The sequence below is a fragment of the Megascapheus bottae genome, chromosome 11 (genome assembly GCF_031878675.1).
Source record: "Megascapheus bottae isolate mThoBot1 chromosome 11, mThoBot2.hap1, whole genome shotgun sequence".
In the NCBI taxonomy this organism is placed as follows: Eukaryota; Metazoa; Chordata; class Mammalia; order Rodentia; family Geomyidae; genus Megascapheus; species Megascapheus bottae.
The window spans coordinates 25,121,789-25,148,815 of NC_143519.1; the positions used below are offsets into that span (position 1 = coordinate 25,121,789).

A 27,027-nucleotide genomic window follows, 5' to 3' on the forward strand; every position below is an offset into this window, starting at 1 on the left:
TGCTTGCCTAGCATGCAAGAAGACCAGGGTTCAATTCCTCAGTATCACATACATAGAAAAAAGCAGGAAGTGATGCTGTGGCTCAAGTGGTAGAGCCCTAGCTTTGAGAAAGCCCAAGGACAGCATTCAAGCCTGAGTTCAAGCCACAGGTCTGGCAAAAAAAAAAACAAATGGAACTTAACCAGAAGTAACCTCAAAAGTTATTGCAGCTATGAAACTTCATTAAGGCAACAAACTTCGTGTTTTACAGATGCTTCTTAGGAAACAAATGTTTATTTATATTACTCTTTTCACAGAGTAAACCTTTTAACACTTAATGTTTCCTTAAAAGAAGCAAAAAGAAAGAAATTAACTGTGTTTTGTTAATTAAAAAATGAATGGGAATTCACACAATCTCACATTTTATGTCCCTCGATTTTGCCTAGAATAAGATTTTTATTAGAAACTATTGCTTTAAAAAAAAGTATGGGAGATTGAGTTTCCAAATTAATTTATACCTAAATCATGATTATTTTTACACACAAAATAATGACACTTTGAATTTGAATAGTACATAATCAGCTCTCCTCTTGTTCTCCATTAAATCTAATTAACCTGCACAATAGCTTGGTGATGTTGTTAAATATTATGCTTTTTTTTTTTTCCATGGAGGAAGAATTACAACCCAGAGGATTGGGCCATAGATTACACAATGCCTAAAAGCCAGGCATCCTTTCTTCTTGGTCTCTCCAATAGCCAATGCATTGTCCAGTCAGACCTGGATAGCTGAAGAAAAAATAATGCTCATAGTTATTACATGGAAAGAAGAGAATCATCAAGTGACTTTTGGAGTACATGGCATTTATATTCCTTCTCAGTTCAGGGCATATTGTACTAAAGAGCTTCATTACATAATAGAGCATGCTAGCTGATCAAATGAGCAACACAACACCACCGACAGAGAACAAAATTGTCAGTCCTGAGATCCAGCTTCTGCCACATTGTTCTCAATGGCTTAATGTGAAGCACTGAGTAAACAACAGGTTTCCTCTTCTTTTCCTTTTCTTTCTGGACTCACTAGAATAATGATAACTTGTTTCTGCATAATTCATACATAGAATGTCTTTGGTTAGTAAGGTTAGACTACTTTTATCCCCAGAGAAGTAATCCTCAAGAAACAAAAGGGTTTTTACTATTAGCTTTGAGAACAACTTTCATTCATTTAACAACATTTATTTACAGTACTAGACACTAGATTAGAAAAATAAATAAACATGATTTTAAGGTGCTGTTTTGTAGGAGAGAGAGACAGACACACACACACACACACACACACACACAGAGGAGAGAGAGAGAGAGAGAGAGAGAGAGAGAGAGAGAGAGAGAGAGAGAGAGAGAGAGAGAGAGAGAGAGTTGTAAGCTAGAAGAGAGAAAAAGCTAGACAGAGAAAAAGAGACAGAGAGATAGCTTCTCCCTGGATGTGTTACATCAATATCATACATACATGTACAAATTATGTGATATTAATAGAATAATACATGTGGATAATATTGTAAAGAAGTATCTTTATAGGTGTAACATTCAGAGGGAAAAGTTATTGACTATACTTAAGGCTAATTCAATTGAGAGTTATAATGAAGAGAGAAATAAGAAGAGGAAAAGAATTGAAAATTCATTCCAGAGATTAGGTGTGTAGCTCAGCATTTAACTGTGACTACAGGAAAAATAAAGAAAATCTCTTCCAGAGCAGAATTTTTTTTTATAAAGACCTAAAATTAATAGGGAAAGCAGTGAGTTGAGCTGGACATTGGACATGGAGAGATGGAGATATTTCTAAATTGATTCTAGCTGGAATGCACATATATTTAGTACATAAACAACTTATCTGGTGGAAAGTTAGCTAAAATTTCTATGATATACCCTATCTTGAATCTTCCTCAGATAAATACTTTGACTCTTGTATACGCAAGTAAATCACCCACCTGGCTGCAAAGAAACCCTATGAATCACCTAGCATCCCCTTCTAGTGAAATGATAAATACTTGATCGTTCTTTGTGAAATATTACCTCTGAAAATTTCAGTAAGTTTAAAGACTCATCTACCAATAGCAAGGAAGGAAAAGAGACAGTTGATTTCCTGATCATGGGAGTTAGGGATAACTTATAAAATTAGCTGTTGAGCTCATCACTAGCTTAACTCTGGCTTGAATTACATCTACTATACTTACCAGTTAGGAACAATGAGTTGTGGAAGCTGGATTAGCAAATACTATAATCAGTTTATCAAGTAAGCAGTTGCAACCCAGGAAAAAAAAATGGAAAAGCTTGAATTTCTGCTAGGAAGTTGTGTCTCGGCAAGACACGACATTTGGGTAGGTTCTGGAAAACACTGGCATTACTCGACAGCTATCAAGCCACTGTTTATTATTGTAGAAAAGTGAGTTTAAAAAATAAACTTCAGTAGTATTTTTCTTTTGTCTTCTGTTGATAAAAGAGATGACTTCCGTTGGCCTCTTTTGTGTGACAACGTTTCCTTTGGAGCTGAAGAAATGTGTGGACAAGAACGTCTGTTCAGGGCAAACAAAATCTGCCAAAACCAACAGAAAATGTGTTAACACGAGAAAATACTAGTGCTAAAAGGACTGAGTGTCAGAAATGAGCGTGAGCTACTGTGCTAACCAATAAGAACTCCTGGCTGGGTGTCTAAGCAGCCCAGCATCCAGGCCAGGCACCAGTGCTCCATCCTGTACTCCTAGATACTCAAGAGGGCTGGGACTTGAAAAGTGTTATTTAAAAACCAGCTGAGGCAGAAAAAAATCCTTAAGATGCTTCCCTCCAATTAACAACCATCAAACCAGAAGTAGAATGTAGTTCTAGGGGTAGAGCAACTAGCCTTTGAGTGAAAAAAAGCTACAGGACAGCAACCAGGCTCTGAATTCAGGCCTCAGTAAACAGCATCAAAACAAACAAATGAAGTCAGCTCAGTCATGTAACTCGGTGTTTAACATGAAATTAACCACACATAGTGGTGATTGCAAACATAAACACGGTCTCTCCAAATATCTCCCTCAGGTTCAATATACTGTAGAAAATGAATTGGCTGATTTTGATTTGAGGAGTGCATCTCAGATCTGTGTCATGCATCTACCCTTTCTTCCTTCTTTTACCATGGGCCTTGTGTGGGGGTCACCACACCTTCCTTGATGCAATAACTCTTGTAAAAGAAGGGGAAAATTCTTTTTCTACCGCTCATTTTAGGCACATTGGCTAGACCCTTGTTAGTTAGACAAAAGACAATAGAACTGGAAAAGAAAATGAAGGCATATAGATGAACACAAGAAAAGCCACTTGGACTGAGGTTAGGACTTAGGCTTATGCAGCATTAAACCAAAAGAACAAGATTTTTTAAAGAAGTGATGAGAAACAGAGAAAAGAATGTTGAGTTTCTATGGGCAGACAACTAAGAAGATAAATATGTGGGACAAACCAATGAGAAGTTAGTGATACTCTTTGTATAGATTCCTCTAGTACCATCTTCCTGATTTAGTGGTGCTGATCAAGGTGATTGAAAATGCTCCTGTTCATAGGCCCAGCGTTTAGCCTAGTGGGTAGAGTGCTTGCCTAGCATGCATGAAGACCCGGGTTCAATTCCTCGGTACCACATACACATGGCTCATGTGGTAGAGCTCTAGCCTTGAGAAAGCCCAAGGACAGCGCTTAGGCCCTGAGATCACACCCTGGGACTGGCCAAAAAGAAAAAGAAAATAGTCCTGTTCAGCCAGGTGAAGTAGTATATACCTGTAATCACGGCTGCTTAGGAGGCTCTTGAGTTCCAAAGTCAATATTTGGCATGGCTGGGCCAGACCTTGAGTCAAAAGCAAGATAAAAACTAAAGAGCCTGTGGGTAACTGAATCAGTAGGGCCCTGATTTAAGGTTCCACATATGTCTAGGATCCAAGCACGTGGCTCAAAGACAAGCAGATACCTATTTGCATCGTAAGCTTCTCACTTCTCCTCTTCTTGTACCCTGCTGTACAAACCCAAAAGGGTTAGAGGAATTGAGTATCATTCATTGTGAGTGGTGATTGGTGGAATAGCCTCAAAACAGTAATAGCTGAGATTCTGGATATCACTTTTGGCTATTTTTATGCTGACATTTCTGCCTATTAATAGGAATGATCATCTGTAAAACAGAAGTTAATTTTCTCTAGCCAGTGTCAGTTACATCTCAGTTATGGTTTATTTCTTAAAAACATACCCAAGATTTTATGTAGCCATATACTCATGCCAGAAGAAGTTGTAGTTAGAGTCTTGATATAAATCAACATTTGGATGTATAAAAGCCACAAATTTTTGTGAAGGGCAGAAAGTGTCTTTTTCACACTTTAATGGTTTCATGTTGGAAATGGTGCTACAGAGAACTTAAATATTTATATGCATGCAGTTGAAAACATTATAAGGTCTCTGATTTAGCTTGGACTTACTTGTTCCATAAAAATTAGAAGATTCTTTTTTGTCCATTTTCCCCCATTCTTTCTTGCTTTATCCTCTAGACGAAGGCACCAGAGCCTTGCTATAGTCCTGAATACTGGAAGCATCTGAGAACATGAGAATAAAAGCAGTCCTTTAAGACTTTTTCCAAATCACTACTTTCAGATCTGTGAGGGAAATGTCAACATCACAGGTTCAAGCCAAGTTCCTTCCTGGGAATGGAGGCCACAAGACACAAATGTAACATGTCAATCAGTGCTGGGCAGGAAGCCAAGTCTCCACTCACCTACACAGTAGCATTTCTGCCATGTATCACTTGCCTACTAGTGGGGTGGGGGAGGGGCAAGAGAAGAGGGGAGGCAGGAGCAACACTGACCAGTAAGGGGAATGTTTAATTGTCTTGAGTTAAGCAAAAGGCTTTTGCCTGAGGAACACCCCCCACCCCTCGCACCCCCTCCCTCCCCTGCACACCACCCTTCTGATAGATGTGCCAGACTGGCAGGAGAATCAGGAAAAGCTTGCTAAAGACAATGTTTTACCCACAGATAAGTGACAGGCCCCAAAATGCCGTGCCAGAATGTTCATCATGAATCCTTGAATACTCAGCATTCATAGGTGGCACTGGTGATGGACTTTTTTTTTTTTTTCTTTGCCAATCCTGGGTTTGAGCTCAGGGCCTGAGGACTGTCCTTGTATTTTTCTCAAGAACTCTACCACTTGAGCCTCAGCACCACTTCTGGCTTTTTCTAAGTATGTGGTACCAAGGAATCGAACCTGGGTCTTCGTGCATGCTAGGCAAGCACTCTAGCACTAGGCCAAACTCCTGGCCCATGACTTTTTTTTTTTTAACCCATAAGTTTTGGCAAATAAGCAAAAGGTTGCTTTGGGATTTGATGACAGAATGGGAAACGAACTAGACTGTAGTGGATTTCATTACCAAAGCTATTCTTTCTGTTCTCTAGAAAATGCCCATGGGTAAAGTTTCATCTTAAGTCTTTCAAATTCCCACCTTATTTTTATGTTCCTGGGCCATGTCAACTACTGAATTGCTTAATGACTTTGAACATTTCCCAGATTTAACTTGATGATAATTATGTAGACCTTAAACTTGAGTTCCATCTTCCAGGTTGCCCTTATGGAAAACATCCAGGCTAGTTTTCTTAATTCTCAGATCACCCAGCATTTCAGCAAGAAGTGGCCACGATGAAAGTGGTTTATCTCCCTGTTGGTCTCAGATGGTTTTGTTTCTAGTATAGCTTTTTATGTGGTGGGGTCTTTTTTCATAATTATTTTCTTAATTATACAAGAATAAGGGTCACCATTTCTGAGATACTTTTCTGTTAAAAGTAGGTATAGCTGGACATTGCTGGTGGCTCATGCTTGTAATCCTGGCTACTCTGGATTACGATCTGAGGATCACAGTGTGAAGCCATTTCGGGCAAGAAAGTCTATGAGATTCTGTATCTCCAGTTAACCAGTTATAGCTCAAGCAATAGAGCACTAACCTTGAGAAAAAGGCTAAGGAAGGAGTATCCTAGCTTGGAGTTGAAACCCCAGTACTGGCACAAAAATTTAAAAGAGAAGGAGGTTAGGGTATGGGTAAGTAAGATGGTGAAGGGGTGACACTGATCAAGATTACTTGTAGACATAAACAGCTTTTGTTGAATGATAGTTGCTTTGTACAACCAAAAGATAGTATTTTAAAAAATTTAAAAAATGTATTCAAGAATCATACCAATGTTGGTCAGAGCTAGGAAGCCTCTGATCCTGCTGGAATCTGTCCTTCACTTAGAGTCACCATCTCTCTGAATTTTCATTAATTTTAGTCATTATTGGATGGAGTTCTTTTGCTGAAAGTGAAGGGAGCGAATGGACCCAGCTAGCTTAAACAAAGATAATCTTTCAGGATCATGGGAGGTTATGCAGTCAAAGGAAAAGGAGCTGAACAGGAATTGCAGATAACTAGAACTAGGCCAGGACCCAAGATATAGAGGCAGGATTTAATGAGCTGGCACAGGCCCAGAGTATATTGTTCAACTTTTGCATTGGAATCCAGAATACAAGCAGAGAAATGGGTCCCAGCCTGGGTTGTGCTTGTCCAGGAGACGAAGGACATTTGATTATCTCAAAAATACTCTTGAGGGAGTTTGGCCTAGTGGTAGAGTGCTTGCCTAGCATGCACGAAGACCCAGGTTCGATTCCTTGGTACCACATATGTAGCAAAAAGCTACACTTGAGCTGTGGCTCAAGTGGTAGAGCCCTAACCTTGAGAAAATCCAGGGACAGTGCTCAAGTCCTGAACCCAAGCCTAGGACTGGCAAAAAAAAAAAAGTCTTGAGGCCACATGAAGAGGAAGTTCCCAAAGGAGAAAGTGGGGTTAGTTTCAGACAAGGATGGAACAGACTGCACTCCATAATTTCTCTTCTGTGGAATAAACTAGAAAGTGTTACTGAGAAAAGTAATTTTCACAGAGTTAGGAACTTTTAAATTTTCCCTTGGAAGCCCTAATTTCTTACCTCTTGAATGATATAGATATTCTAATATTCCTAACTAAAATATCATTTGAGAAGGCCATGGTTAAAAGTCAACAGGATCATGGGCACAGAGTTGGTAAAACTCTTCTCAACAAACAGGTTAGCATTCTGGTCTCTCCTCTCTCTCCCCTCTCCCCCCCCCCCCCCCCCATCTCTCTCTCTCTCTCTCTCTCTCTCTCTCTCTCTCTCTCTCTCTCTCTCTCTCTCTCTCTCTCTCTCTCTCTCACTTTTACACACACACACAACAAAGCTAGAGATTCGATCTGAAAAATTAAACACAAAAGTTTAAGGGACATGGTTCGAGTGGTAAAGCACTTGACTAACAAGATCAAGACCCTGAATTCAAACTGTGGACTGCTAAAGAAAAAACAACAACAAAAAAACACAGACAAGAATAAAAACCTAAAATTGATGGCTGTCAAGTCTTAGTCTTCATTATTGAATTGCCCCAGAGCATAAGATGTTTAATTGAAATAGCCTTAAACACTTCTACCTTGAAACTTTAAGAACATTTGATCCTAATTACTTGGAAACTTCATTTCTACAGAATCTGACTTTGAATTATATCTCTTTAAAGAAAGTTAATAGATATTAGCACTCAGACACAACTTTACATAAAAGAAATTTCTTTAGTACTTACCAGGTGAGTCACTGACATTCTCCGCTTTTATTGCAATCAAATGAGGCTGTAATTTGCTCTCTCAAGCCTTTCTTCACTCTTGACAATTTCCAGTCCGGAGCCTGGATATGTTCTACACAATAGGTAAATATGGATTCCACGGGGGCTCATAGTTCCTCTACACAGAAATGAAGCCAGTTTCCTTCCGTTTCTGTGAAATCCAAATAAACCAGAAAGGTAATGGCACTGTCATTCTTGTGTGACCATCAATTCTTCATCTCGATCTTAATCTATGTGGCGCACCCTTCCAAGTAAGTACATCAAGTGTCATCCTGTAGAAAAGCATTGATTTAGATCACTCATAGGATTGAGTACTCTTATAATAGAAATCTCTCCAATTCCAAATATTTTCTCATTGCTCTACTCATTGTTTTTTTTTTTTTATTTCTTTTAGAAGTCCTTAAAGAAACATTGCTGTTCCATAGCATTTGCAGAGCATTTACAGTTTGTAGGAATGGAGAAAGGAAAGAAAACACCTTACTGTTATTTCACTTTAAACCTATTAAATTATTGTGTGCTCTTTGAAGAACCCTGTAGCTTTACCAAGAATGAATTTCTTATGGTGGAAGTGACTTACAGCAATCTTCTCCAAACTGCACAGGCAGTGAAATATTTATTTGTCAAAGACAAGGAAGTGTGGAATTAGATTGGAAGTAAGGGAACAAAGGCCAAAGGCAACCTTATAAAGAACAGAAGAAAGTTGCTGCCACCTGGAGGGCAAAGATGGTACTGTTGAATGTCTGCTGTGAATACCTAGGAAATTGACCCTGAGGTTTTGGTGACTCTAAGTGCATATGCCTATAGCAGTTTTGATAGCCTTGTTATCTTAAATCATTGGAAATCTCTGCCCTGTACAATATCATGGCAGCTGTTTAGAAGATGATAGAGCACACCTTCTTCAACCTCCTTCCTCACTTTTTCAAGCCTTTTGTCAGAAGTACCTGCTGCTAATCAGGTTGTGTGGCTTATGTTCTTTCCCTTTCTCCTAGGAACAGGGCAGTAGCAGGAGAATGCATTCAGTGTGAGCTGAGAGTCCTGGATCATGAATAGGAGGCAAATGCCTAGCCTTGCCCGAGTAAAGCTACATTTGCACCTTAATGTAGTACCAACCTACAGAATAATATAGTTTGTTCCATTGTTATCGTGGGTATTTGGGTTGTTTATACATAGCATCAACTTTTAAAAAGATTATCAGGACAGTTCTTTTCCTATTAGGTATTGGTAGCTCAACACCTTTAATACTCCGGAAGCTGAAATCTGAGGACCCTGGTTTGAAGCCAGCCCACGCAGGAAAGTCTATGAGATTCCTAAAAATAGCAGTGATTCAAGTGATTAGAGAACTAGCCTTGTGTGAAAAAGTTAAGGAAGACTGCTGTGGCCCTGAGTTCAAGCCTCAGTAACCGCCCCCCCCCCAAAAAAAGACTTTTTTAGTAGAAAATCCTTCCTAATAAAGACCTTCAGACAGCCAAAAAGTGTACACTGCCCCATTTGGCTGATGGTTCTCTCTTTTCATGACCACCAAATTGTACAACCTCTCAGGAGCACTGTTCATTCTCACTGTTTTCTGTGACAGTGCTTCACAGCACTACAGCCAAACACACTGGGCATAAAAAATGGGAATGTGTGAGTTCACTCAGCTCCCATTCTCTCCTCCCCTGTTCCAGAGTCATTGAATATGGTTGATGATTATGATGAGGGCTTTACGAGCCAAAAGACATCAGAAAATATCAGAAGATGCTAACAACACTAACAATAAATATGTTGCTTATTTTTTTTGAAACCTTCTGTGTCATGGATTACATTAATGGAATCCTTTCTCTGCCTACCAGACATTTACTTGCAATATATATATATATATATATATATATATATATATTAGCCTGTATTTAACGTGTGTGTGTGTGTGTGTGTGTGTGTGTGTGTGTGTGTGTGTGTGTGTGTATGTGTGTGGTCATGGGGGCTTTAACTCTGGGCACTGTCCCTGAGATCTTCAGCTGAAATCTCCCGCCCTACCCCTTGAGCCATAGCACCACTTCTGGTTTTCTTGTGGTTAATTGGGGATAAGAGTCTCATGGTATTTAGTGCCCAGGCTGGCTTTGAATCACAATCCTCAGATCTCAGCTTTCTGAGTAGTGCCTGTATTTAATTTTAACCTACAGGGTAAGTGTTTAGATTCCATGAGAACAAAGGGTCATTGATTTATTCATATCACCAAGCTCAATTTTTCCCCCTAATTTGCCATTTTTGACCAAGCTAGAAACCTCAGTAACTCCATTCCATCAAAACGACATCTATTTGATCCTTGGTCTTCTAAAATTTTCTTTCCAATATTGGCTCTTCTTTTCCCCTCATCATCTCTTGTCTGAAGTATTATAAGCTCTAGCCTGGCTCTTTCTATTCAGATTCTTCCTTCTCCCTCAAGTACAGTCATCGCCATGTCTACAGTGGTCTTTCTAGGAGTGAGGTAAGATTGCTCCTGTTCTTGAAAGTCTACTGTGACATGCCATCAGCTGGGAGTCTCCGAGCACATAGCACATCATACGAGGCCCTTTGTGTCACATGGCACTTTGTATCCCATTTCCCATCTTCTGTGGAGCCTAAATTCCAGCCTTGTTACATTATCCAAAACACCTTGGTTACCAAGGAAACCAACAGTGGATAACTCCACTTAGATGTTTTCTTCTCTGAAGGACTTGTTCAAGTTTGCACAGCAAATTAGAACTCAGATTAGAACTTACATGTTTTGTGATGGCCATTTCCAGTTCCTTATTTAATATTTTAAGGATGGTATTCCAGTTCAGAAGGCAATGTTAGAAACCTTTCAATATTGGTTACCCTTTCTTTGTTTATAATTGTTATGCGTCATATAACACCATCCTGAATCTCTGAAACTGAGATTGAGACACGTCTCAAATTATGAGGTCTCAAATTATGTGATCTGGAACTCACAGTCCCTCAGGCCTGCTCTTGCCGAATGAGTTCAGAGGGATGATATGAGAAGAGATGGGTACAGATTATGTAATGCAGTTCTGTCAGCCATGAAAGGTGAGATGCTCCAAAAGACATTCAAAATTACTTCTTCACTAATGTTAAAAACACACATACACACCTTTAAATTTCTCTTTTTCTTCTTGTTTTTCTTCTTTCTTCTCCATTAACAGTATAGAATTTAAAGGATTAGGAATTCAGTTCTTACGTCCACCTGATTTTTTATGGCCTTCTCTCTGATCCGCTTGATCCTAAATTCAATTATCTGGCTTACATTAACACAGTCTCTTTGCTTTTTTTCTGCCTAACCATTCTTCATGGCTGAGTGAAAAGAACTTGATTAATATTACCTTACTCCATTATTATATTTCCTCATAATTAGTCCAGTAGAAAGAGGATGGCCTCCTGGATGAGCTGTGTGTGACTATTTTTTTTTAATTCTTTGTCTTTCAAGTGTCCTAATCCAGTAGCTTTTTGTTTCTGCTAGAAATGGATTCAAAGATCAACTGTGTATTTTGTATTGTGGTACTTTCTAAATGGCACCCATACATCACAACTGTGGAAACTGAGCTTGGAAATCAGATTTAAAGGCAGAGTCCAGAGTTCAGTCAGGTGAAGGCCTATGATTTTTTTTGCATATTCAAAGAGTAAATACCAGTGTTTCCTCTTGATTCTGTCAAGTGACACAATATGTACTAAATCTTTAATGACACTGTTCAAAGTATCATTCCATACTGGTATGAATCCAAAATGGTAGCATACACTTGGCCCATTAACCCAGAGCATACCCAACCCTGTAGAAAGTGAACATGTTTTTTTCAATCCAAGCAACTCAAAGAAGAATAGATTTTAGAATCAAGGATCCTGATTCAAGACTTGATTTCCTTTTGAATTTCAACCCTAAGCAAGTCACCAGACTTCTCATTACTGTTTCTTCTGTGGTAAAATTACACCAATAACAAAATTCTCATTCCCAGAGCTCACGGGCCTGTAATCCAATCACTCTTGAGGCTGAAGTATGAAGATGATGAGTTTATAGCTAGCTAGGGCTAGTGACCAAGTTGGAGTCTAACCAGGGCTACATAGCAAAACTTACCTCCAAACAAACAAACAAATAAGAATTAAATGTGTTCCTCGGAGCTCCCATGGCCATAGACTAGATGCCTTAAACAATGGGAATTTATAACTCACAATTTCAACAAAGATCCCCTGTCCTCTTAAATCTATTTACTTCTCAAAGACTCCTGTCTTCAAATACTATCCTGATGAAGGACAGAGCTTCTCTCTGAATTTTTTAGGGGATATAGACTGTCATGTTAATTCAGGTTAAAGGTCTGGACAGGGCATAATCACATTATATTTTTAAAATGTCACCTCTTAATTATGAGCTCCCTCAAAACCAGTCATCAAGCCATCATATGTGCCTGAGTTAGTCTTCTCTATGACAGAGGAAGCTGATATGAGGTTAGCATGGGCCTTGGAATCAGTAATGTGTTCCTAGGCATGCCTGCTTATGTAGCTAGTGAATAATTCATCCTCTGGTGGTAGAGGTAAATCTCCAAAGTGATTCTCCACAAACTCTTGGTTTTCATCACTTCTCTCTGAAGGGAAGCAGTGAAGTCCAATGTGATTGGAAATGCACAGTGTACCTTGTTAGAACCACTTCTCAAGGATATTTTACCCTCTTCAATAATTTAGAGTTTCACACAGTTTCATATACATCATTTCATTTATTTCTCATAACTATTCTATGAGATGTCCTGAAAGATGGTATCTGAATATTTAAAACAGAAAAAGCAGAACAGAGTAGGGATTAAGGGATCATTTCACTTATCTTTTATTTTATTTTTTTTATTTCAGTTACTGTGTATTAACTCTGCTACCCTAGACAAGCTATTGATGCCTTGATGCTAGGAAAGGGAGCTCACTGATAATAATACTTGTCTTGTGGTTGTTTGAAGGATTCAGTGTGCTGCTGTATAACATATTAAGCTCTCCAGGAAGTGTTTATCAAACTCAGTAAATGTTGATAGCTATTCTAGAGGGAGATAAGGTGAGTTTCTGTTGTACCACTGAATATATGTAATAAAGCTATCATTGCCCCATGTGATATAAATAGGTGGCTATGGACATTTCTGTACATCCTTCTCATTCACTCTTGTTGTTTTTCATCTATCTTTTATAAATGTTTATGTTCTCTAAGGTTCTATCCATTTGCATATTCTCCTAGCTGGGATGATGACTTCTAGCTAATGACTGAGATGTGTCTCTCAAACTTTTTACCTGGACTTGCTTCTAATTGCTATTCCCTGTATTGTAGCTTTCCAAGGAGCTAGAATTACAGGTGTGAGCCACCAGCACCTGGTGAGAAGATAGTTCTTTAAACAGAAATGTTCTGATTCTACTTTCAACTCATAATGAATCAGTCTTCCATTTCAGCCTATACAGACAAGTTAGCAAACTGTGTATTTACAATCTGTTACAGAGATCGTGTCCTCTCTTAACAAAAGGTATGGTTTTCTATGCCTCATCAACTTAACGTATAGTATTTCATCATGGGATAGCCCTAGGGAGTTTCCTTGTTTAATATAGAACTCTGGAGTAGAAATTACTTACTTTTGTTTTCATTTCATCCATATTTTAAAGGAATGTATGTCCATTGTCTTTGTCCTGCCGTTGCTTCTTTGAGTGTGAAAACAAAACAGAAAAAGGTTAAATTAATGCAGCTCTGTCATTGTTTACCCACGGGCACACATGATATGCTTTCCTGCTTGGGCTTGTACAGTTTTCATGGGTTGGTTTCATCTTTACCAGCTGAGTGGCACTAAACTGTGAAAAAGTTAAAATCCATTTTAAAGCCGTCAGATATATAAAGACATCAGCCTTTTGCCCAGAGTGTATAATGAACACTCCTTACTTAGCAGAATAATCCTTTCCTTGAAAGGTAAACATGATACAAACGTTTATTGGTTGACCACCTGCTCACATGTTCTAATTACTCATTCTGTTGTCTTGTGAGCATGCCCTTGACTTTCAAGCTTTCTAGCTGACCTGGAAATAAGTATTGATTTGGTCAATAAATACTGAGAACCAGACTCTGCACATCTCCATGAGGAAGGGAAAAAAAGCATTAAGTGGACCCAGAATCGTGGTAAATGTTTGCTTAGAGTATTCTGAAATGACACCTTGGTTTTGCAAGTTGATGCTTATTAATAGATTTGGATGCCTGAGATCCTAAAAGTCACTTGTACCTAGAGCAGTGATAAATCTTGACACTGCCTTTTTCTTCTCATACTAAATACTTTGGCCTAGTAGAGGAAATGCGGTAATTCTCCGGTATTGATATGTTTATAAAATATCACAATGTAGAAATAAAATTTTTAGAACCGGTTGGGGAGAATAATAATATTTATTTAGAAATGTGTATAATTACAATTAGTTGTGGTAAAGCATTGTGTGAATTCTCATTCCATTTGACTTCAATGTCCCATGATTTTGTACAGTAGAGCAGGAAAGCTAAAGTTGTCATCTAGTAGCTGACAATGCTTCATTCACGAGGATCTCTTTTACAACTTCATGATTTTACTCAGCAAGATCACCACTTCTATCCTACCAGAAACATACCACTCTCATTGAATATGCATTTGCTCTATGCATTCTCTCTCACCTCTGAGGATCAAAGATTATACATACAAATAAAACCCCATGCTGTGATCATTTATGATGATGAAAAAAATGAATATCATTGCATGAACCACAGGACTTGTACATAAGAAATGAATAAGTTACCTATTGTACTAAACATAGAATGGCTATAGTTGTCTCATAATAGCTATAGTACATACAATAGCTACAGTGCTCAGAAATGTGACTGATTGTATTCATGTTGGTTTAGGGGATGTAGGAGAATGAAACCAGGTGGTTCTGTACCTTCCAATGAACCCATAGCCTACACAATCATCACCACAATATCTAAATGTCAAGTTCTTTTCTGAACCTCCAGACTGTGTAAGAGATCAACCCAGCTGGCCTTCTTTAGTAATGAATGTGTAGGCTGGGCATGGTGGCTCATGCTTGCAATCCTAGCTACTTATGAGACTGAGATCTGAGGATGGAGGTTCAAATCCAGCCCAGGCACTAAAGTCTACGAGACTCTTATCTCCAATTAATCACTAGAAAACTGGAAGTGGCTCAACAACATATAGGTAGACAGACAGACAGACAGGCAGACAGACAGACAGACAGACAATCATTGTTGAACTTTTCTATATTTTAATACACACTGGGGGAAGGATGAGCATTATTTTGCTGTGCTAGTCCATGGCAGCACCTGTTGCTTCCTCTGTCTTTGCATGCTTTTTATTGCCTAATCTGCCTGCCTCCATCGCCCTGGGCCTCTACTGCTGTTTTCTCTTTCCTCCTTCTTGCTTTACTCACCTTCATGCTCCCTCCCTCATTCCTGGGTCAGACAGGAATCTGTATGGGAGTCAGCTCTGGAGGAGCCTTCACTCAGACTCACTTTCCTGCTCTCCACTTCTGTCTCTAACCAGAGAGGTTAATAAGAGCAGCTTTGCAAAGATTCCTTGTATAGAAGACTCGTACACACTTTTTTTGAAAAGCCTGTTTTATTCATCTTCTCATGAGAAATTTACAGCCAATCTTTGAGATAGTCACATTATTATTGATCCCCATGTTCTCGATGAAGATCCCAAAACAGAGTCAATGGTTTCTTGGTTTAAAAAAGGAAGCCACTGCGCAATGGTCCTGGCTCATCTTTTTAAAATTTTTTTTTTCTCCCAAGCAAGGTGCCATGGTAGGGCCCAAACTCACCTTTTCCCATTTTCTTAAATTGTGTTGTTTGATTGATTTTATTTTCAATTGACATGATTATGCAGATTTTTTTGTTGGAGGGAGGGAGTTGGTCATTAGACTTGAACTCTGGGCCTGGGTGCTAACCCTGAGCTCTTCAGCTCAAGGCTACCGCCCTACCCCATGAGCCACAGCGCCACTTCTGGTTTTCTGCTGATTAAGAGTCTCATAGACTTTTTAGTGTTCTGGCTGGCTTTGAACCTCCATCCTCAGTTCTCAGCCTCCTGAGTAGCTAGGATGACAGGCGTGAGCCACCACGCCCAGCCATATAGATTTATGGAATACAATATGTTAATATATTTGTACATTTTGTAGTAATGAAATCACAGTCCTTAACTGTCTTTGTTGCTTAAAAACTTTCTCATTTTCCTGACTCACATTCAGCATTCTCTGGTACTTCTTTTGAAATGTACAACAAATTGTTAAGCCTCTTCACTCTACTGCCGGTGCATCTTGATGTTGGCATTCAGATGCCACCCCGGCTCGCCTAAGCCCACCCACGCCACCCAATGTTCTTTTTTTCATATATTTTTATTGTAAATAATAGAAGGGTTACATTATATTTGCCAGATAGAAGGTGCATTAATTCACAGACATTGATACCCTTTCTCATGTCTTGGTCCCCATTTCCCTCTCTCCGACTCCCACCCCTCATCTTGTTTTCCCCCCTTCCCTATCCAATTTCAAATAACCAAGTACAAATATATCCAATATATCAGATAACAAAGTGAGATACTGTAACAATATGAGATAACCAAGGGACAGCAAAAGAGATGAGAGATAACATAGTACATTAAGGACTACAACCATTCATTATATGGCTTTTGTTTCTATATCCTAGAGATCCTTTCATTTAGCGTCATACTATATGGCCTTATGTATCTAGGTTTTGCTCTATTGCAAATCTCTGCTATGAGAGCCCAAGGTTTCTACTGATTATGACAAATGAGGGAAACCATTGAGCCTATCTTCCTTTGAGTCTGGCTTACTCCACTTAATATGATTTTTTCTAAGTCTTTTCATTTCCTAACAAATGGGGCGATGTCATTCTTTCTAACAGCTGCATAGAATTCCATTGTGTACAAATACCACAACTTGTTGATCCACTCATCAACTGAGGGACATCTAGGTTGGTTCCATATCTTTGCTATGGTAAATAGTGATGCAATGAACATTGTTGTGATAGTGGATTTAGTGTGTCCTTATTTTCTGGACAATTGGGTAAATGCCCAGTAGTGGAATTGCTGGGTCATAGGGGAGCTCTATGTTTAGTCTTTTGAGGAACTGCCATAGTGCTTTCCATAGTGGTCGAATGAGTTTCCACTCCCACCAACAATGTAGTAGTGATCCCTCCTGGCCATATCCCCTCCAGCATCTCTTGATATTAGTTTTCTTGATCCTGGCCATTCTAACTGGAATGAGTTGGAATCTTAGTTGTTTTGATTTGCATTTCTTTTATGACCAGAGATGTTGAGCATTTCTTCATGTCTGTATTGGCCATTTTTGTTTCTTCTTCAGAGAAGACTCTCTTTAAATCTTTGGCCCATCTTTTAATGGGATGGTTGTGAATTCTTATCTGTAAATGGAGTATTTAAAAGATTATGCTGAGACATGTGAAAGGGTATCAATGTATGTGAATTAATGCACCTTCTATATGGCAAATATCATGTAACCCTTTTATTAATTACAATAAAAAATGAAAAAAATAAAAAATACAAGATTATGCTCAATTTATTATGCATCAGTTCAAGGGTGCCATACATCTTGGCATTTGGGTTTGTTTGAAGTATGAAAAAATAAATTTAGACAGAAGGCTTAGATTACATAAAGAGGAGTGGAGGTAAGTATGAAAGACACCGAGTTTTTGAAGCTTCTTCTCCAAATTTCACCAGGCAGGTGAACCCATTCCTCTAGAATACTGGAAACACAATTCTGTTTGAGATCGAAAGCATTCTCAATGTACTGTCTAGTTGAGTGGCTTTTCCCAACTTCCTGGAAGCCATGACTGTCTTAGAACCTGAATTGTTCAGTTTTCTCATGAACACACAGAGCTTTTAAGAATATTGTCATTATTAAGAAGGCATTGGTTCCGAGCTATGGTGACAGTTTTAAATCCTTGTGTCTTCAATCAGCATTTGTCATATGCTATTAAATGCACATAAATCGACACATGTAATATAATATCCAGGTTGCTTTCTTAGAAGCTGTGAGAAAGAAATTTGCATCTAATTTGAATAGAAGGAGAGAATGTTCCTTCTAAGTTCTCTTTTTTTCTCTTTAAGACACATTTTGTTATACAGCGAGTGTTAAGGTGGGAACTGTGCTGCATTCAAGGTCTGCCAACAGTGTTCTATTCCTAGAAGCTAGCTAGCACTGACAGTCAACAGAATTGAAGTCTCCCCATAGGAAGAGACTCAGTCCCAAGAAACATAATGTTAAATCTCTATTATTCGGTAAGAATAAGAGTAAGCTTGGGTAGCCCATGCTATGCCTGTTATTGATAAAGAAATGCTACCCAACTCTCTGCTCCCAGGTTCATCTTTCTCTTTATAGTACCGGAATTTGAATTCAAGGCCTCACACTTGCTAGGTAAGCACTTCCTACTTGAGCCTCACCTTCTAGTCCTTTTTGCTTTAAGTTGATGATTCAATTACAGTCTCATACCTTTACTTAGAACTTGAAGAAAGATCCTTCTGCTGCCTGTGCTCCCATATAACTGAGATTGTGAATCTAGCTACCTTGCCAGCTTGTTTATTTTTGACACATGGGTCATTGTTTTATCTAGGCTATCCTGGAACCACGATCCTCCTATCTCTGCTTTCTGGGCAACTGAGATGACATGTACCACTGTGCCCAGCCATAATTAGCTCATACTTTTAACCTAGATTTGGAAATACTACCGTGCAGCCCAGTATTGAAGAAATAGGAAATAAGATAAACATATCCCCAGTCTATCTAGGGACATGTTGAAAGTGGAAAGATACAAGATTTTCTTAAGAGAAAAGAAAAGCAGAGAAATGAGACTACAGGCTTACATTTTTCTTTATGCCCAGGGGAATGCAAGCTGTGGCTCTCCGTGACATAATGAGAGGATGAAACAAGAAAGAGTGAAGAGCATTCATTCTTTTGATCAGTGGGAGTCGACGCCATATCAAGTCCTCATAGTTTATTACTGTGACTCTAATGGTTTTTCTTTACCCCTAGCACTAGAGGTCGAACTCAGGGACTCATACATTTTGTCAACCTCTTACCAGTGAATTATCCTTCCAGCCCTGGCTGCTATGTATTCTCACAAGAAATACCAAAACTCTATTACTGAGCTTTCATTTGAAAGAATCTTCTCTTCTGTCTCTATCTTGGGCTCTGGGAGGATTAATGATACCAACCTTCTGCTAGCATATCTCATTGCTTTACAAGTTTCTTACTCTATTTCTGCTTAATTTTTTCACATATGTAAAATGGAGACAATAATGTCATCATCTTAGAGTCATGGGAAAATAAAAATGATGCATGTAAAATATTTAATATACTGTCTAGCAAACATTAAATTGTGACGTAAGTGTTAGCTATTGTTAGCAACTATGATTTGAATACCAAAAAATGCTCAATGAGAGGCAGACTGCTATTTGCCATGCTCTATGTCATGATGAAAATCCTATATATTTATCTTTTGAGTTCAGGGTTAACTGAAGTAAAGCTGGCAAGTAATTACAGAGATTTGGTTCAGTTCTTAAAATTTTCTGCTTTTCCCAGAGAAAAATCAGGCATGTTTCACAGAATACCTTAGATATTCAAGGAAGCTCCCCAAATCAAATAGAAGAATCTGAAATATAAATAAGCACAGGCTTGGTTCTTTTTCTTCTTTCCTGCTTATATTTCTTTATAGCCCATATTTTATTAAATTGATTTTGTTGATTGTGCCCAACAACTATAAAGCCTTAGATGCTTAGCAAGTTGATCGTGAAATTCACCACATTCTCAGCCTCTAGTTCAAGGTATTTATGCCCTAGGCATGTATGGTATTTGTCGCTGAGACAAGCAGAAAAAGCTTTTGCCTTATACCTTGCCCCATCCCCAGAGCTTGGGGCTAGCTGTGCTTGGCACATAGAAAGCCACAATAAATGTGAAATGATATGTGACCTATCTCACCAGGAGATCTTCCTTGCAATTTCATAAAAACAATAGATTCATCTTACCTGGATTATTTTAACAGAGCAGGCTGAGGGGAGGGGCTCATGCTTGTAATCCTAGCTGCTCAGAAATCAAGGTTCAAGACCCATGGGGCAAAAGTGCCCATGAGAGTATAGCTTCAAAAACAACCAGCAAAAAGCAGAACTGGTGGCATAGCTCAAATTCTAGCTGAGCAAGGAAGCTGAGAAAGTGTGAGGCTCTAAGTCCAAACTCTGCTACCTGTAAGAGAGAAGAGAAGAGGAGAGAAGAGAAGAGAAGAGAAGAAGAGGAGAGGAGAGGAGAGGAGGGGAGAGGAGAGGAGAGATAGGAGTATTTGAGTACTTGTGTGCATGAAGTTTACCTGTTTAAACAGTTGGGATGAACATAAGAGAGGCCATTACTGGTATGAAAGCATAGCAGTTAGATTCAGAGAACTGTAGCATCTTTCCTATTCGTAATGTGAAAGCATGGATCTGCTCCCTCAGAGTCTATGGCTTTGAAACCACAGCTATAAATATTTCACCAGCCCAACAATGTTGGAAGTCTGGAAGCATTGCTGGGTAACCTTCCTAGGTCCAGAGGCCAACCCTGACAGGGACCCTGTGTAAGGATCACACCCTGGGCTCACAGCAGTGCTTATGGGAGTTCTCCATACCCTTTGTTTTCACACATTTTTGCAACTGAGATGTGAGTTTCTCTCCTCGAGGATTCAGGCAAGTAGGCAAGCTTCCTTCTGTTTCATAAGAGCATAGTCGAGGTGCATTGGAACTTTAAAAATGGATAAAGTCATGAGCTGGTTGGTAGCTTATATCTGTCATCCTAGCTCCTCAGGAACCTAAGATCTGAGGATCATGGTCAAAGCCAGCCCTAGCAGACAAACCTGTGACACCCTTATCTCCAGTTAACCAGCAGAAGGCCAGAAGTGAAGGTGTGGTTTAGGTGTGCTAGAGCCCCAGATGGAGTAAGAGTGAAGCAATGAGTTCAAGCCCCAATACCTGTCTACACACACACACACACACACACACACACACACACACACACACACACGTGCGCGCGCGCGCACACACACACACACACACACGCACACACAAAGTCATCATAAGGTATTTAAAGGAAAGGTATAATAGGGATGCAAAATACTGTAAAGTTTAACAAGGAAAGGAAAATATTTAAACAACCTTACTTCTTTGAGCTTTCTATGTTGCTTCTCTCCTGGAGTTCTGAGGTCTGTCTTCGGGGGTGTGAATCGCATGAGCCCTGGGTGTGCTTCTTTCATCCATGTGTTGTCTTGTCTGCCAGAACAGGCTGCTGCATCCTTCCTCCCGTACATTCCTGCTGCTCTCTTCCCTCCGCTCGGCACTGACTTAGACATACACTGGAGTGCACAACACATCCCCAAGGACTCCCAGAGCGTGTTACAGGAATGCTTTCTCCAATTCCTGCTTCTTGAGATGAAAGAATATTTGGCAGAGAAAAGTCTTTAACTAGTTGCTTTGAAACAATAAATCAAGAGTCGAGTTCATTTAATAAAACTAAAATATGCATGGCATGGCTTCTTCTGAATCATCCCTTGAGGCCCTGTTTATGTAGAATTCTCTAGACGTAAGATAATCCAAGAATGTGCTAACTCCAGATAAATTTACAAATAATTTTCCTTGGTGGAAAACTATTTTAATATATTTTTTTCTGATTATTTATCATCATCTATCTATAAACACCAGAATGATTTACAAGTTATTAATAGTCTAGAGTGTTGCAAGGGGCTATAGAGACTAGAGTATCAGGTAACCGTAGTGAATAAAAAATATTTTCATTCTCTGACCTTTGATCCACAAAAAATAACTTTATTAGAGACACAAAACTCCTTAAAATTTCTAACTGAGTTGGTTTCTTCACTTCTACATCTGACATGAGCTGTATGACAGGCATTCATTCTTTAAAACTGAATTATACTTGGAAACTTTTGTAATTTCTCATGGGGTAAATTTGTAAATTTGCAAATTTCTCATTTATTAAGACTATAACACCAGGCACAGACGTCAGTGCTTGCTTTAAGGTGATATGTATCACAACCAGTGAAGACAAATATGTTTATTTATTGGCTCTAGTAGAAGGGAGGCATCATGGCTATTTAGATGGTGGGGCCAGGTGATCTGAATGTGGCACCAGATGTTTAACCACAGACTTCTTCCTCTTCCCCTAATAAATAGGCAGCAGGCCAAACAGAAATAAAATAATTATGTACACGAATTGATTGAAAGGAATCAAGACCAGGTTTACTGTGGCCTTCTTCTTTATGACTTTTCAACTGATTCAGCCCTTTTAGAGTAACCCAGTACACTACCTTTTACATCTCTTCTTTCCAAATGTGTATGTTTTGTCTAATATTCACGTTTGGTTTTTGTATCACTTTAATAATGTTGTTTCTGCGCATTTATTTACTCAACTTATAAAGTCTGAGTCTTTGTCTTCATGTCTGTTTTCCACAAAATATGTGCCAAGACAGTTACAGAGTATGTATGTATATTGAATAACGTGGGTGTATGAATGTTAAATATCATGTTATTTCTGAAGTTATGCCTCATTCCTGCCAGTGTCAAGTATTTTGATCTCATTGCTGTATAGTCATATTAATACCAAGGTGCATTTGAGCAGTCTAGTTACTTTCTGAGAGACTGTGATAGAAGCTTCTTTTTCTACAGAAGATGCTTAGTTTTCATTGATAGCATACAAGTTCTTTAATTTTCCTGCTACAATACACACAGCTTTCATGGTGGCAGTAATATACACCTGTGATCCCAGCTACACAAGAGGCATTGATTGATATGAGGCTCCCAGTTCAAGCCAAATGAAAGGAGGACAAAAGGGAGATGCTATCTGAAAAACAATGAAAGCAAAAAAAAGGGGAAGTGGCTGGGGTATGGTTACGGTCTTTCCTAATAAATGCCAATACTTCATATTGCTGTCTGACCTGCTGTCAGAATGAACCTGACCTATATTAATGATGTTAAGCATGATCAAATACACACCCCATAAGTTCTTCATGGCAGCAGCTGATCTGATAGAACATCTTTGTTGTTGTTTGGGAGCTACGATATACATTATCAGATGATCCATATATTACTTATTACATACACTTAGCAAGTGCTTGGCTTAGTAAAGTTCCTGCTCAACAGTATGATTTTCAGCACTGCTTGATACTATATAAACTTGCCGGGGCCTACCGGCAGCAAATTGGGGTTCCTGAAATAGGGGGCAGGGACTGGAAAAAATAGAAGAGAGACAAACATCAGGTCCGGTAGGTCTGCAGCCCAGGCAAAAACTGCCGCCTCATTTATTCTCAACTCAAAGCTTATATCCCTCCTTCAGACCAGGGCACTGCCAGGTGTTACATCCAGATGGTTAATCAGGGAACTGTTGGGGGTTACATTCATATGGTAAATCTCAGATCAATTGAACAGGAGAAGGCCAAAAAACAATAAGACAATCAAGCAATTATCTGATGCAAATCAAAGTACAGTTTGATTCCACTCTGGCTCCCAACATAAACTTTGGAGAAATAATAGAATTATTTAACAGTGAATTTCTTTAGGCATGAATTATTTCAGTGACTCAAAATCAGACAGTCTTAAAGTATTAGAGTTTATGTTGGCATCTGGGAGAATCAAATATTCATTGTGTTGATAATTAGCTTTCTTGAGTTGGAAAGGATAGTTTATAGTTTATAGATATCCAAGATTTCTAGATATAATAACCTTAATTAATGTCACTAGTATGCAAAATAGTTCTCAAAGTCCACAACCACTTTGTGTGTGTGTGTGTGTGTGTGTGTGTGTGTGTGTGTGTGTGTGTGTTGGTATTAGGGCTTGAATTCATGGCCTCTCATACTTTTTCCAAAAGCTGGTATTCTACAACTTGAGCTACAGCTCCATTTTCCAATTTTGCTGGTTAATTAGAGATAATAATCTCTTGGAGTTGTCTCCAAACCTCAGTCCTCAGATCTCAGCCTCTTGAGTAGGTAGAATTACAGGTATGAGTTATTGATACCCAGATTCCTTCCCCTTATAAATCAGTTGCATTCTATTGTTGTAAAAGCTGAGCAGATGTATCTTTGAATGGAAGACTGAGATTTACAAAGGACAGTAAAGGGATTTTGGTAGATGGATTATAATGTTAGCATTCTGTAAAGAGTGGAGGCTAGTAGACTTAATTGCATTCCAGATTGGCAAATATAATATTTGGGCTAGCTTATGATATGACCTGATAGTTTGACAGCCACGTTTATGTGGCACTGCTAGTCACTGTTAAGAACACCGGTAGGAAAAGAATTCATGCATTCAGGACAAAGACAAGTAGTTTTTCAACATTCAAAGTCCTTTCCCAGATTGCCTATGGATTTTTAACCAGTGCCTCCCTTAGTTTCACATTTCCAGTTCAAAAGGATAACAAAAGTATCAGAATTAAAGAGATCGTTTTTAAAAAGCACATGGCACGGAGCTGGGTGTCATTTGTGAAGTGCTTGATAAGCACCAGCAGATCTCCTACTTTTCCAGAAAGGAATTCTGAATTTCCAGTAGACAGCTTTCAGTAACCATTTTTAACCAACTCCTTTCATTCATCTTCATCCTGGAATGACATTACCATCTCCCCCGACATCTCTATATCTTACTTCCCAGTGGATAGAACCACTTCCCACTTCCCCCAAGCTGTCGTCTTAGCCACTTGAGTTACCAGGAGAGGGTGGTTCCCCCCTCATAATTTCTGCAACTGTCATGACAGTAACAGACTGATACAATAGACTGATGTCTCAAATTATGGGAATATGTATGAGCCTTGTCATACTACTACTAACTTTAGGAAGAAAATATGGGGTATCACACCCTGTGACCTCTTGAGTCATTTTTTTTCTTTTTTTGCCAGTCCTGGGCTTCGGCTCAGGGCCTGAGCACTGTCCTTGGACTTTCTCAAGGCTAGAGCTCTACCACTTGAGCCTCAGCACCACTTCTGGCTTTTTTTCTATGCATGTGGTACTGAGGAATCGAACCCGGGTCTTCGTGCATGCTAGGCAAGCACTCTACCACTGGGCCAAACTCCCGGCCCTCTTGAGTCATTTTTGAACATGATTTCTTTACAGAATGGTCTGGTGAGATAAACAGTAAGCTTTAAGAATCAGACAGTGCCTGGCCAGAATTCCCAATGTGGCACTTACTTGTTGCTGTGTGATCTTTGATAGGTTGTCCTACCCAAACCTTAGTTTCTTGTCTGGAAAATGCAACTATTCTACAGACTTGCCTGAAAATCAGATGTAGTGTACATTAAGCTCCCAGCATCATTCTGTGTAGAAGCAAATGTTTCTCTTTGTTAATGGGACATCATTAACCTTGTTAGACTTTTGTGTTAGTAAGATCTCATTAACTTTATTTTACTGCTATGCAGATTATCTGTAGATACCTTCTTACGTGATCAGGAGGTGGTAGCAAAACCCCTGCTGTCTTCAAAAGAAGCAAAAGATATGCTTTATATTTATCTATCAATATTTGCCTGTCTCTTGTGGTATTAAAAAAACATAAGTAGAGTGAACTTCTTCATCTGAAAAATTCCAAACTGTTATGTCTCTATAAACCCATAGGTATGCATTCATGCGATAATTAGAATAATTATATATTATATATACATACAATCTTGTAACTAACAGAAGTCATGGTACTGAGGCAAATGAACTATCATTCATACACAACAGCCTGTTAGAAGTAATACAGGATTGGAGAAAAATAAAGGAATAGATGGTAATGGGTGTCAGGAAATCTGTTGAGATTAGGTGGTCTCCCTGAAGAAGTGACATTTGATCAGAGGCATGAGTTAAGTGGTTGCAGAAGCAGTGTGATAGTGGTGGTGGTGGTGGTGATGATGTTGATGATGTTGATGATGTTGATGATGATGATGACGATGATGATGGTGATGATGGTGATGGTGGCAGCAAAAAAAAAAATTGTTCTAAGCAGAGGGATAGCAAGACTGAAGCACTGAGTCAAAATGAATTAACCACAGTTCAGAAAGAGTTTTATAAAGCCTCTGTGGCTGGAGCAGAGGAAGTTAAGAGGGTGCAGAATGGAGTCCTAGCATTCATGCATAGCCTTGTAGGAAACCACTGTTCCACATAAAATGGAAAGGCACTGTTGTTTTTGTAGAACATGGCTTGTTCAACTGAGAAGATGGGGAAGACTACCCAATGATTAGGATAGCTTTTGTTTCTTTGTAAAAGCCATATAATGGGTATTGGCAAAGACCCTGATGCACTGGAAACCGCTTGCTTAGGCTTGTAGGAGTGTGCAGTGTTGCAGCTGCTGTGGAAAACTTCGAAAATTCCTAGAAAAAACTAAACATTAAGTCTTGGAACTTTTGCAAATAGTTGCCACATGATAATCCGAGTGGTGGCACACACCTGTAATCGAAGCACTCAAGAGACTCTCTAAGGCAGAACTTCACAATACACAGACCTGAAGTGAGGAGGAGGGGTCTAGACCATGAGATGTAATTTGGTCAGCAAATTATCCACTGAGGACCTGGCCTTCCAGCCCCAGTCTTGGGGGCTAAGGTAAGAAGTTCTTAAGCAAATGGCTTGCATGAACCCTAAATTTCTCATCTACATTATTTAAATGAAATTAATCACTGGGATTAGCACAGAGTGAAGCAGGAACTTCAGGTATTTCCTACCTCATCACACATGCAAGTTTCATTCTTAGGACCCAGTGAAGTATCAGTAATGAGTTTTTGTTTGTTTGTTTTTTTGTGGGTCATGTGGCTTGAACTCAGCCTGGGCCCTGTTCCTGAGCTTTTCAGCTCAAGGCTACTGTCCTACCCTTGAGCCAAGCCCTACTTCTCATTTTCTAGAGGTTAGTTGGAGATAAGAGTCTCACGTCCTTTGTGCCTGGGCTGGCCCTGAACCTTGATCCTCAGATCTCAGCCTCCTGAGTAGCTAGGATTACAGGTGTGAGCCACCACACCCAGCCAGGACCTTATTCTTTAGGGGGAAGGAAAAGAGAGTAAAGACATCAGAAAGGAAATGATAGCTAGGTATTACGTTTTACGGAGGAAAAAATAGCATGAAATCTCAGGAACTTTTTCCTATATACAACTAGTGGTGCATCAGCAAGATTCTTCATCTGGTATAGAATTTACATATTTCAGGCCACTAAACTATGATGTGTGCTACAGAGGCCCAAGATGGCAGATCAGAGATTTCTTTTACCCTTCTGCTCTTCCCTCCACTTTGAGTTTCTCTCCGAAGCCCCAGAAATGGACTCTTTTTTTCCATAT

At 39.2% G+C, this 27,027-nt stretch overlaps 1 protein-coding gene and 1 long non-coding RNA gene across 6 annotated transcripts in view; one reads left to right on the plus strand and one right to left on the minus strand.

Annotated features, from left to right (window-relative positions):
• The window catches only part of Klf12 (KLF transcription factor 12), a 355,357-nt gene that overhangs the window by 290,942 nt on the left and 37,388 nt on the right, over positions 1-27,027 (plus strand). The window lies entirely within an intron of this gene.
• LOC150056836 (uncharacterized) lies at positions 429-21,156 on the minus strand. The gene is made up of 5 exons (XR_016537093.1): positions 20,894-21,156; positions 13,288-13,353; positions 7,645-7,834; positions 2,208-2,566; positions 429-765 (listed from the first exon to the last, which is right to left on the minus strand). It is a non-coding gene; the product is annotated as an uncharacterized LOC150056836 (long non-coding RNA).